Source organism: Dermacentor variabilis, chromosome 3 (assembly GCF_050947875.1).
Source record: "Dermacentor variabilis isolate Ectoservices chromosome 3, ASM5094787v1, whole genome shotgun sequence".
NCBI classification, from domain to species: Eukaryota; Metazoa; Arthropoda; class Arachnida; order Ixodida; family Ixodidae; genus Dermacentor; species Dermacentor variabilis.
Genome location: NC_134570.1, coordinates 158,604,366 through 158,616,705, shown reverse-complemented (window position 1 = coordinate 158,616,705; position 12,340 = coordinate 158,604,366). Strand labels below are relative to the sequence as shown.

At 49.3% G+C, this 12,340-nt stretch overlaps 1 protein-coding gene across 1 annotated transcript in view; it reads right to left on the bottom strand.

Moving 5' to 3' along the window:
- LOC142576458 (uncharacterized) overlaps positions 1-1,947 on the bottom strand; it is a 42,181-nt gene extending 40,234 nt beyond the window's left edge. Inside the window, exon 1 of the mRNA XM_075686597.1 lies at positions 1,875-1,947. The gene's annotated coding sequence lies outside the window, so the exon portion shown is untranslated. The remainder of the gene's footprint in view (positions 1-1,874) is intronic.
- Between the last annotated feature and the right edge of the window lie 10,393 nt (positions 1,948-12,340).

Here is a 12,340-nt window from a genome sequence, read left to right as displayed (position 1 = left end):
CGATTCTGACAGCAGAGACCTCGCTCGCGGCAGTGATCGCGATATGCACAACGCGCGGCTTTGGAAACGCTCGCTGTGTCTCGGTCCAAAGCGCGCGGGCGTCTTTGCTTCTTTGTTGTTGTTTTTTTCGGCTGCGCGATTCAGCGACGTTTCTGCGCCAAATCGCGTACGAGGCCGTGGGCGCCTGGAAGGAGCGACCGAGCCGAAACTCCCCGCGGCGGTGTCTAAATTATCGCGTGCGCGACGTTCAGATTTGGTCCGGAGAAAGTGGCGCGACGCGTCGCCAACTCGTTGAAACGGCGCGCCGATATCGCGACGCACGGGGACCTTCGTGGGCAGGCGCAGGACCGTGTCCCGTTCTTCGAGATGGCAGGTATAGCTGCAGTACGTAGCCCGCCCAGGCACACGTTTCGTTGAATTCCAATAAAAGCGAAGGGAGGCGGGCAAAAGAGCCTCGGCCGTCGTACGGGCGCCTACGCATATCCGCGCGATCTAAGCGGATATAGGAGAGCATCGCTTTAGAGATTGAAGAACTAATTGCGACCGTCTCAAGCTTTCCGCGTCTTCTATACATTCGAAATTTCGCGCGAGCGAGCCGCATCGGAACGAGGTGGTGGGAATCGCCAGAAGCGCCCACGGTTGTGAAACGGTGCTGCCCGTATGCCTGCTTTTCGCACGGCATAAATATTTAATATCGTCGTAGTGCGGCAGCTCAGTACAGTTCGGCGCAGTCGCGAGATTTACGCCGCCCGGAGCCCTTCGAGCCTATCGCTTCCCTTCGTCTTTCCCCCGACGCGCAGCTGATACGTTTCCGTTCTTTACGCATTTTTTGAGCTGATCTTATACTCGTCGCACAGTGGTCGTGTCGCGATCGCGCCGTTTATAAAACTACACGGCCTGGCTAGTTTTGTGTGGCAACACAAGTCAAATTAAACTATGTAGGCGCTAAGGCTTGAGCTAGAAAGTTATATATACACGGTGCATTAAAACAGAGAGAGAGGAAATATTTTATTTTTATTCCGATGCTGAGTTCGCATCACGGTTGAAAATATTAAAGTTCGCTTGGGAGAGGGAAGATATGAAAGAAAGTGACGAAAGGCAGGTCGAGAAAGAGATATACCAGAGCGGAGGAGTTGATAGATAGAGGCGGAAAAGTCGTTCGAAAGCGAGTGTCAATACCCTCCTACTTCTCGCCGCGGTGCAGGGTCAAAATGGGACACGTAGATAGAAGGTGAGAAAACAATAGTACAATGCGCTGTGGACACTGTACATCCAATACACGTAAAAGTAACGTGACCAGACAAAACGCGCTCGTGCAAACACATTTCGCACGCTCACGTTCACGTCATACCATGTGGTAGAGCCGAGCGTTGAAGCCCCTCTCACCACTCCTAAACTCCAAGAGCGGCATATCGCGACGCGTCAATAAAGAAATAAATGAAAAGCTGGGCAGCCTGAACCATTCGATCTGGGGTCGCTCAGTGCCTCAACACGCTTTGCCGGAAACTGAAGTTTTATGCCAGACGCGCACTGCCTGCCTATACTCTTATGGCACATTCCAAAACCTGCCCCAGTCGAACGTTCTGCTGCACCCGGGACAATCGGAGGAGCCACGTGATCGGGTTTCTGTCGCACCTCGGTCGTAAGAGCGCTCCCGAGCGCTCTGAGTTGGAACGCGCGTCGCTCTGAATTAACCAAGCGAATGCATTTGCAAAGCTTGATTTTGGCGCGCCGAACATTATAAACCGCACCGCGCGAGCACTCGGTGGCGCTAGAAAGCGACCAGTCGAATGCACAATCAGATTTGGTGGACGTGATTACTTATTGTGCTTCTGTATATATGCATTAAAGAAATACAGCAAAAGCGATCTTACCACCTGCACCACCCCTGCGCCTAGTCCATGAGGGCAACACGGACTTCACCTGTAAAAGAACAATCTGCATTACTGTGCGTGCAAGTATTAAAGTGCAAGTGTTATACATGCGCCCAAGCACAACGGTTAAACGCGGGTATATGTACACGTGCGCTTGCCAGGATATTCGGGTCAAACAAAGTGACAGCTCCACAGCACACTTTAAGTATTATTGTCTACGCTTGATTTTCTTTCTAAACCTGGTACACACGTTCACCTCTGTGAACACATCTCTAAACAATGCACGTGTCTTAAAGCCAGCATTTCGTTCACTCGACATATGCACCTCACCAAGGAGCAGAGCTGCCCTCCGAGGTTATACAATTCCTCCCCGTAAGGCCCCCAAACAGTTGCATGTGCACACGCACACAATATACGAGGTGCTCAGCGCATCACTGAAGAAAAAACGTTGATTGGCTATTGGTGTTTGCTATACAGACTACCAACGCTAGCGCAAGCAAAAAACACTGACGATCGTGACGGTAGGCATGCCGACACTCAAGTGTTCGCATCGACTGCAAAACGAGGCAGTGACGACAGCGCAATCGCTCGTACACACGTATATTTGCCAACAGAACGGGTGCCAAAGGAATAGAAGCGCCGTCTGTAGGACGACAGATAACCATGTTGTGCTACGAGTTAGGAAAACTTGCAAGCATGGGAGCGTAGGACTTAACACGAGAAACGGGTAATTGGAGGTCGCTCGCAAACGCCTTGGTCGTGCGATGGGCATAAATTCAGCCGCTACTGCAGATAGATATCTTAAGCAAGCGTGTCGCAACTGCTGGCGTCACTCACTGCGTCAGTGCGCATAGTGCGTTGTAACACGCGTTGATCTCTCGTTCGCAGTTGGTCAATACCGGTGGCAGTGCAGTGAGCGAAAGTCTCTTTCAGCTGCCGCTGGATAAGTGGCTGTGCTTCGAGTAATACGACAGAAAATAGTATTAAGCGAAAAGAACAATTGAATCTGAAGGGATCCATTTTACAGCGAAGCTGTATACAGATAGGGTTCCGTATATTTTTGTTCACCGCGAACAAAAAACTATCATCGCCAATGGCTCATACACCCACAAGCATTCGTGCTCCCACAAGGAAGCTAAAAACAAAAAAATGCAATGGCTCATAGCCCCGTAAGGCAGACGCTACAAGCACTGAGCCAAGTGAAGCGAACAGTGCTTATTCTTTCTAATCACGCATACAACATACAGAACAGCATGTCGAAAACTGCTATCATCAATGGCTCGTACCGCCCTGAGCAATGGCTCATACCCGTGTAAGCAAGAAAAAAACGCAATGAGTCGTGGCGTCATACGACTAATACAAGCCGTCGTCATTTCGCAAATAAAGTACATGGCAGCGTTTCACAACTGGACAGTAGCGGAAAGAAACAAGCTCAACGCCCTCATACGCAAGGCGTACAAATGTGCGTTGGGACTTGCGCCCGGAGTCAGCACCACCAAGCTCTTAGAACTAGGCTTACGCAATACGCTCGAGGAACTCGTGGAGGCGCCACAAGTGTCCCAACTCGAGCGCCTATCCAAGACCCGCCTGGGCAGACACGTGCTCGAAACGCTCGGCATCACATACCACACGCAGCACAGCATCGAAGCAAAAATTCCAAGCACCATACGCGAGCAACTATACGTACCCCCATTGCCTCGCAACATGCACCCCCAACACCACACGGGGAGACGTAAGGCCAGGGCACAACACATGAACCAAAGTTACTCCAACAACAAGGAGGCGGTCTTCACCGACGCAGCCCCCTATCGAGACGGGAAGAGTTTCGTGGCCGCAGTTACTAGCCACCGAGGCAACCACCTCACGAGCGTCACCGTGAACATGGCACATGCCGAAGCGGCAGAGGAAGCGGCCATAGCACTGGCCTTCACACAAACCAAAGCTATATACGTGATCTGCGACTCGCAAACGGCAATTCGCAATTTTGCAAATGGGCGCATCTCGCAAGAGGCGTATCACATACTCCAGCGACATCCCATACACCAGGGAGAGGCCGACTTCGATAACCGAAGGCACTTGCTATGGATCCCGGCACACACTATATTGAGCACGCCCAACGAAGCGGCTCACCGCGTTGCTCGAGGCCTCACTCACCGAGCATCATCGGAGGAAGAGCCCCCACGGGGTACTCTAAACATCTGGGCGTGGGAGGATCGTATGACCAGGTTCCACGACATCACGACACACTACCAGTTACAAAGACGCGTATACCCATTCGTTCCCGCTAGGTTAGACAGGACGCAAGCAGTACACTTCAGACAATTACAAAGGGATTCTTACAGAAATCCCAGACTCATGCACGCCATGTATCAAGACACGCACACTGCAAACAGATGCACATCGTGTGGCGAGGTTGCCACACTTAATCGCATGTTGTGGGAGTGTCAGCACTTAACAAACAAGTCGGGCAGTGCCGACCCCTCCGTCTCTTCCTCCACCAGCCTCCGGTTGCGCTGGAAGGCCGCACTGCTCAGCTCGAACCTGACAGCACAACTCTGGGCCGTCCAGCGGGCCGAGGAAGCCGCTTCGAGACAAGGTCTCGGAACCGCGTCTGTGGCGGGTGCCAAGACCCACTAAAAAGATGCCGGTCTCAAATCTTATTGATTTGAAAATAAAGTTTACGCTCTCGTAGTCCCGTAAGGTTCATGGCTACTCACTTTGCGTGCATTAGCTCCGGTGGCACTACCCTGTTGTCGTTGTTGGTGATTTCAATGTGCATGTGTTGGTACCGAAAGGGGAGCGGTTTACGCGTTCCCTGCTGCAGACATATCCCTTGCAATGCCACACCCATCCGGCCCAACCGACCACCCAGCGGCGTACGTGCATCGTTTTGACATTATCAAAGAGTGTGATCGCAGCTGCGAGTGAAATAATGACCACCGATCAAGACAATACATGAGTGTGCGTGCTATTCCTCACGATGGCCCCCCATCGAGACCATAAATGAGTTCGTGCCTTTGTTCAAAATTACGTGTCACCTCCGTGTCGTGTGCTAAACAGCTTCGTTGGTCAACCACTTTCACAGAATGGAATGGCTCATGATATTTCTTTTTCTTAGTGCCAACTATACGAGGAACGGAGACAGTGAAACAAGAGAAAGCATGAGGAAATTATAATGTCTAATCGAAATCATGAAATAATTAGGTAAAATGCAAACGAAAGGGTACGAGAACTTGCCGCAGGTACGTGCGAGGCAGACCCATGCGTTCCGCATTGCTGCCTACTTCGCTTGCATACCTATTAAGATACGTTGGCAGCCATCGAAACTCCCACCCACTTTATCAGGTACTTGTGCACAGGTACGCAAGATTAACCTCGGGGAGCTCGTGTTAGCCAGCGGCGCTCCCTGCCGAGGCAGCGGATATGGAACACCCTTTTTAAGCGCGGGACCTAAAATAGTTATCAGCTCAAGCACCACATGCACCGCATTCAAGAGCATTTCGCGGCCACAGCACCCTCAGAAGACGACGCGTATAGCTCGACTCCGACTTGAGCGCTTCAAAATAATGTTTGCTATCTCTCTTTCTCTCTCGCACACACACACAAGCACGTGAACACATGGCTCGCACACAGAGCCGTTATACGGCCGTTATACGAGCGCGCAGCCAATAAATTAGGAGTCCTTGGTTCTAAAAGATCGCGCTGTTTTTATCGAGCCTTCGCGGTCCACCGCTGGGTAGACGACAGCGCATATCCACATCCGCTGCACGCACGGCTCCCATTGCCTCGGGGTCAGGCGTTTAATCGGCGGTTGTATCACCGGCTCTCCGTTCTTCGCGCCGAAGACACGCTGGCGATCGAGTGTGCTTCCATTCTCGGACATGCATGCGCGCGCGCGCCAGGGCGACTTGGCAACGCGCCCCGCGTCGCTCTCTTGCAGAGCGGGAATGCGCACGGCGCGCGCGTTCGCTCGCATAAATTTGCGAGCCCGAACTTGTTGGCTTTCCACGGGACGCGTGTCATCGATGCTTTAGGCGCTGCCAATCCTTCGCTCGAGCTCGTATACATGTATGTGTTCGGGTATAAGTGTACGAGCACGCGCGAGCGAGGACGGGTTATTATCGGGTGAGACTCGATTGTGCGGTATATACGATCTGTCGCTCCGTGATGGCGAACGGGTGCGCCGTTAATGACTGGAGGCACGCGATGGAAATCCGTCGCCGCACTTTCCCTAGCAACATGCGTTAATTTACAGGTTTCAACGCAGTAGGCGACGTTGCAGTCGTGAGCAAAAAAGTATGAAGACCGCAAATAATACGAAAAGAAAAAAAAAGACATTCGGAAGTTGAAGTAAACCGGTACGTGGTATGCATGCGTCTGTTTGACCGTTCAATGAATTGAGGCAATTGCACGCGTTGCGCATCGGTGCTAGCAAAAAAAGAAAATTAGACGTTTTGAAGCGATGGCCTTAACACTTCAGTTTGTGAACGTGCGCATACGAGACGCGACTTCATAAGCGATGCTTAGCGGTCGTCGGCAAAGCTGGTATAACAGAGTCGATGCCTAGATGCGAGCAAAAAAGGCTGCCAACGTCGACGCCTTCCTGTGGCGTCGCCGGTCGGCACTTAGCGGGAATCGAATAGCGCCTGCTGGCTGACGTCACGGTTATGTTTGCCTGTCAGTTGCCTTGTGTTTGTCATTCGAATAGACAGCAACTTATTTGCGCGGTTTTTCTAATCAGTGCTTCGAAATGTATTTGTTTGTTGGTTTGTTTGTTTGTTTGTTTGTTTGTTTGTTTGTTTGTTTGTTTGTTTGTTTGTTTGTTTGTTTGTTTGTTTGTTTGTTTGTTTGTTCGGCGTTATACTGGCTCCACGCAGGAAGTCAGCTAAAAGACTTTATACGGCCGCAGCGGTGAACGTCGACGACGCGTGGAATGTGCGGTGCATGCCGCCAGTCTTCAACGGTGCCTGCACGGGGACCGCGTTCGAGCGAGCTAAAAGCCGCGAACCAGCAGACTCGACGTCTGAAGGGTGCAGTGAGGAAACACTTCTAGAATTCACCATATTAACGAGTGATACGTTTAAACGCGAACCCCACCATGCACTCACCCATACTTCACTGTTTTCCGCCTCTTCAAGTCACCGAGCTGTGTGCCTACAAGTTCTTGACCGTGCATGAGCAAAAAAGCGCAGTTCTAGGTAATACCGACATTTCATTTGTGCTTGTTCAGACTTAACCGTCCCACACCTGTTTATGATACGCGGCAACCATCCAATGGTGTCAACCCGCTCCTCCCCTCCTTTTTTTTTTTTTCGCACCACATATTGCAAATAGACAATATCTGGTGCATCGAGGTACCTTCATATCCTTAATGAAAATAACATATCTGTTGAACAGCTCTCAAAGGAGATACTGATTAACCAGCTTCACTTATTTGAAAGTGTTTAATAAATATATTGTGACCAGTTTCACTAGGTAACCTTATATTTTCCCGTTATTTATATTAATACTTGTGCGATCAGCCTAAATAATTGATCGGGTTTCAAAGCGATGTTTATTCACAAGTATACGACGTACAAAGGCGAGTGATACATGACAGGATAGGCACACTCACCAAGTTTCTGGTACATTCTACAAACGTTCAATGTGTGCGCATTCGGTCACCCGGCAGACATGCAAACGGTAATCCAGCTCCGTCCATGCATTCACTAGCGTGTTTCTGTCAACGCCCGTCACAGCAGCAGTGGTGCGTTCCTGCAGTTATTGCAGCGTTGTTGGCATCGCGCCCGCCACCTAGCGTGAGCGCGACCCACGATGCGGGCTTTTGAAACTTGGTGAGTGCATTTATCCTTTCATGTATCACCCGTCTTTGTACTACGTATTCTGGTAAATAAACTGCTCTTTGAAGCCTGATGAGTCCTTCAGGCTGATGCTAATCGGCCTAGCGAAGCCGGCACGTTTCCGTAGAAATGAATTATGGGGTTTTACGTGCCAAAGCCACTTTCTGAGGCACGCCGTAGTGTAGGGATCCGGAAATTCCGACCGCCTATAGGGTTCTTTAATGAGCACCTAAAACTAAGTACACGGGTGTTTTCGCATTTCGCCCCCATCGAAATGCGGCCGCCGTGGCCGAGATTCGATCCGGCGACCTCGTGCTCAGCAGCCCAACACCATAGCCACTGAGCAACCACGCCGGGTGTACGTTTCCGTAGAATTGTCTATATTATATAATTGTTTTATTTTTTTTAAACTCTGGTTGCGTTTTGACCGATGAACGCAAAGCGCATTCACCGCACTTCAATCACTGTCCTCAAAGCATCGTCGGTGTTGCTATTATGCTTTTTTTGCGTGCACTGTGCATCTGTACGAATTAGATGTGACCGACGGGCGCCTAGCGGTTTTCAACCTGCAGATAGCAGCTTTTCACCCAGCGCTCGCTCTTTATGATTTGGAACTCTGTGCCACAAAGAGAAATAAATCTGTATTGTAGTTGCATATGTCTGTAATGATGCAAGTGAGTTTTTTTTTTTCCCCGACAGAGATGGATGGTTCATCTGATGGGAGACAGAGAGGTCGGCCTGAGCAAGAATACTATGTAGCCTGCTGTACTCCTTTGGGGGAGGGGTAGCGGGGCCGTAAAGGTGGGCCGAGGGATGATGATGACGACGACACAAAGAGGGATGCACAACGGTGAAGGCAAGTGCAGCATTCTGTTTATTATCTAGAAAGTATGAGTGTCACCGGGGAAGGCTGTGACCTTTCGCAACACTGTTACCAGGAGGCCGCACACGTAACGATCTCTCATTAGCGGAGCGCAGAAATGGCTCAAGGCTGAAAACACAAAGAGCACTGCGGACAGAGGGCGCCTTGACGAACTCCACGAGCAACGGGAAATGGTGCACTCTCACGACCACCGAGAAACAATGTAGTTCGGATATTCGAGTAGGCATTCCTAATAAGTTCAACAAATTTGACGAAAAACCAAACTAGGTTACTACACTAAAAATGTAGCTACGTTCAAGGTAATCGAATGCCTTTTCTTGATCTAGTTAAACTAAGAGACCACGTGCTGACCTGGTCAGCGTGTATGTCATATCACGCGTAACGAACGAGAGACTGTATCTCTCTGCCAGGTACCGATCATTCCTGATGGTCAAGCTTCCCAAGCGTCGAGCGATAACAGCTGTAAAGGTTTTGTAATTAGTATTGAGAACCGTGATTGGCCTCCATTCCTCTGGACGAGCTGATCATAGATCGCGCTTGGGGAAGCGGGTCGTAAAGGTGGGACGAGGGATGATGATGATGACGCACATGCGACCGTTGCGAAAAGTAACCGGAAATTAGAAGTTCTCGAAGCAGCGGCTAATAACGCACATGAAAGTGAGACGAATCACGTTCTATAGAATATTAAATAAAAACTCATCGGGCAAACCGCCTGGGCCTGGGGCTGAGCCACGCTTCTTCGAAGGTAACACCGCCGCGTACATACGGTCGTTTTACATACCTTCGGGCCCCTGCCTTTTCTTAATAAATAGACCACTTCACTGCTTACAAACATAGGTCCTGGACGGCTTCCGGTTTTGTTCATTGACGTAGCCCGCTAAGTTTAACGAGTAAGAAAGGCATTTGCTGCGGTAATGAGTAGCAGGAGTGCGTTAAAATCTAAGCCCGCAGATTTTGAACATTTTTCCTCTGTACATAACGACAATTTTACAAGTGCATATTGCCGTAAGTTATACAAAAATTTTATGTATTAGTCTTGATGCATAATGCGCATGTCTTTTATCTCAAAACTTAAAAATAGGCTTTCCGCATATTAAAACAACTTAAAAACACGCTTTGTGTTCCGGCGCAGTAGACGGATAATGGCCGTGACTGGAAGTTTCTTGGGGCCGTATTCTGGTCGTGCGAGTGAAGCCGTCTATAAAATCATTCATTTACGTATAGTACGTATACTATAGAAACATCTCATCGTGCATGACCTCGGCAATGGCTAGGAGTAGGCGCGTGACTTCTTTACGAATACTTCTTTAATAAATTGTGCCAACTCTTGGGCATTGAAAAAGGTCGAATTTTCTTCGCTTACAGAGCGCGCCTTTTAGCTTAAAGCCACGAAAAGTGCGGGCCAGAAAGACGACATCCGTTGCAATCGTTGGTTGTCGGTGGCGCGCAAAATCATGTGCCCCACCAAAAAATCTCGCGTGCGAGCGCTTCTCCGCGCATGCCCTTCGACGCGCTCGAAATGACCGAACTTTTCGCAGGGAGCGGCTTCCGATGCGGCACGCTGCTGCTGCGTGCGAGGTCGCGGGTTCGCTATCTTGCAGCGGTAGTGACGTGCCAAGGGGGGCGGGGCACGCAGGAACGTACTTTAAATGGCGATTCGGCGCTGGTGATCACGATAATGATGATAGTAGCTGTGGTGGTAGCAGTGCTGTAGTACGGCACGTGTCTACACAAAGAAATAGGCCGAGAGTCGAGCGGCGAGAGGCAACGTGCAAAAAAAAAAAAAGAGCATTCTGAAGATAAACGGCAAAGTAAAGAAGAAAAAAGAAACTATAATAGCGCCCGCGTGGTTGGCCCGTCACAGTAATTCAAACAAAATTATGAGAGCTCTGTTCAAGGGCGAGAAATAGAAGACCACGATTAATAATAACTTTTAGAATAAATTAATTTCGTTCAAATGGCCATCGCACAGAGGATGAGGAGAGGAGCTACAGAAGGAGAGAGAAAGAGAAGAACTAGATAAAATTAGCAATTAACTCGTTAATAGTTTTGGTGGGCTCAAAACCATCATACACCGCGCTAAAGAAACACCAGTACGGCTAAAAGCTTATAGCGTTGAAGCCCCAAATATTGGTATGACAGGTATACTTAATCCTGCAGTCTAATCTGACAGAGTCATATCGGCTATTTAGGAGCAGAAGTCTCTTCGTCTTCCGTTTCTTCTTTTCTTCCTCGTCTTTATGGTATTCCTCTACTTCTTCTTCATCTTCTCCTTCCTTGACCCACTTTATTGGCCACATTTCCGCCACTTGCACACGAACTCCTCGGTTGCTTCGGAGCCTGACCACCCGCCGTCCCGTTCACCTTGCCCCCATGCAGCGCGCTTGACAGGGCTCGCGTATACAGTGTTCAGACGGTGCCACCTCTTGCGAAACTCGGCTCGTGGCAGCGCAGTTGCAATAAGGAACGTACCACGCGGTGTCGTCTCGGGTGGCCTCCTTTCCAGAAACAGATAGTCTTCGGAGCGATAAAGTTTCGGGCTGACGACGTCTCCTGGCGCGCATCTGGCTTTCTTCGTAGTATACAGCCGATGATGTCCAGGTGTTCAGATTAAACCAATCTCGAAGCTGCACTGAAACGCGGGTGAAAACACCGGATGAAAATGCGGACATACGCTCAAACCGTCGAGGCGCCATTATGTGCTTCCAAAAGCTCGCAGGGTTAAAACCTACTGGAACAAAATTTCGCTACGACTTAATTGGTCGTAAACGTGTAGCAGTCTTGGTGAAGCGGCAACGCTGGCAGTTTTCCAATTTGCTGCTTTTCAATAGCGTCGAAGCGGACAACGCGTACACCTGGGTCCCTATTCCGCGATCTAATTATGACGCACACCCTAGTGGGGGACTCGGCCGGGAATAATTTCGACTACATAAACTTGTTTCACCTAAATCTAAATGTAGATGATTGCTCATTATCTCCGTTTTTTAAAATTATTCTCTCTATTTAATGCGATAAGCAGTGTTTAGATGAATCACATACTTTTCGAGGGCGGACTGCCTATCTGTATTTAAGCGTTTTCCCAGCAACCTGGGTCAGGGGTAGACCAAGTTCGAATGGGCATCGCATCGGGCGGCTGTGCTGATGGAACGGGGTTAGGAACCATCAGCGGGAGCAATTTGGGTCACTGAGTGTGTCGCAGTCTGTAGCTACGTGCCGCTCTCGAACGAATCCCTTCGATACCGGCACGGTTCACTGTTGTTGCGACACTCGATATACGGGGTGATAATTTTTAAGTTTTCCAAATTTTTTTAAAAATCGCCTGCGGTAGATAGCATAGTTCTTGTCCTTGAGCTCGGTTATTGGAAAATGCGGACATTACTAACATCTTAAATCAAAAGAAATATTGAAGTAGTTAACAAAAACACTAATTAAGTATTTGATTTATTATTTTACGGCCCGTATTGCTATTTACGAATTGTAGCCGGTGAACTTGCAAGACGTACCCACTTAAAATGAAACTCTAGGATGACACCAGTTCCGAGATATCCTTTCCCAAACTGTGGGCCGAAATACGTGGGCGTTCGGGTTATTGTTACGCTTCGGTGCATAAAAGACCGTTTTGTTAAAAAGGTAAGCGGAACATCAGTGCATCTTTATGTCGAGTTTGATAGCGCACGTCTCCAAAACAGGTATCATTCTGAAAATTCATTCCAAATGAACGCGTCTTCCAAACTCACCCGCTA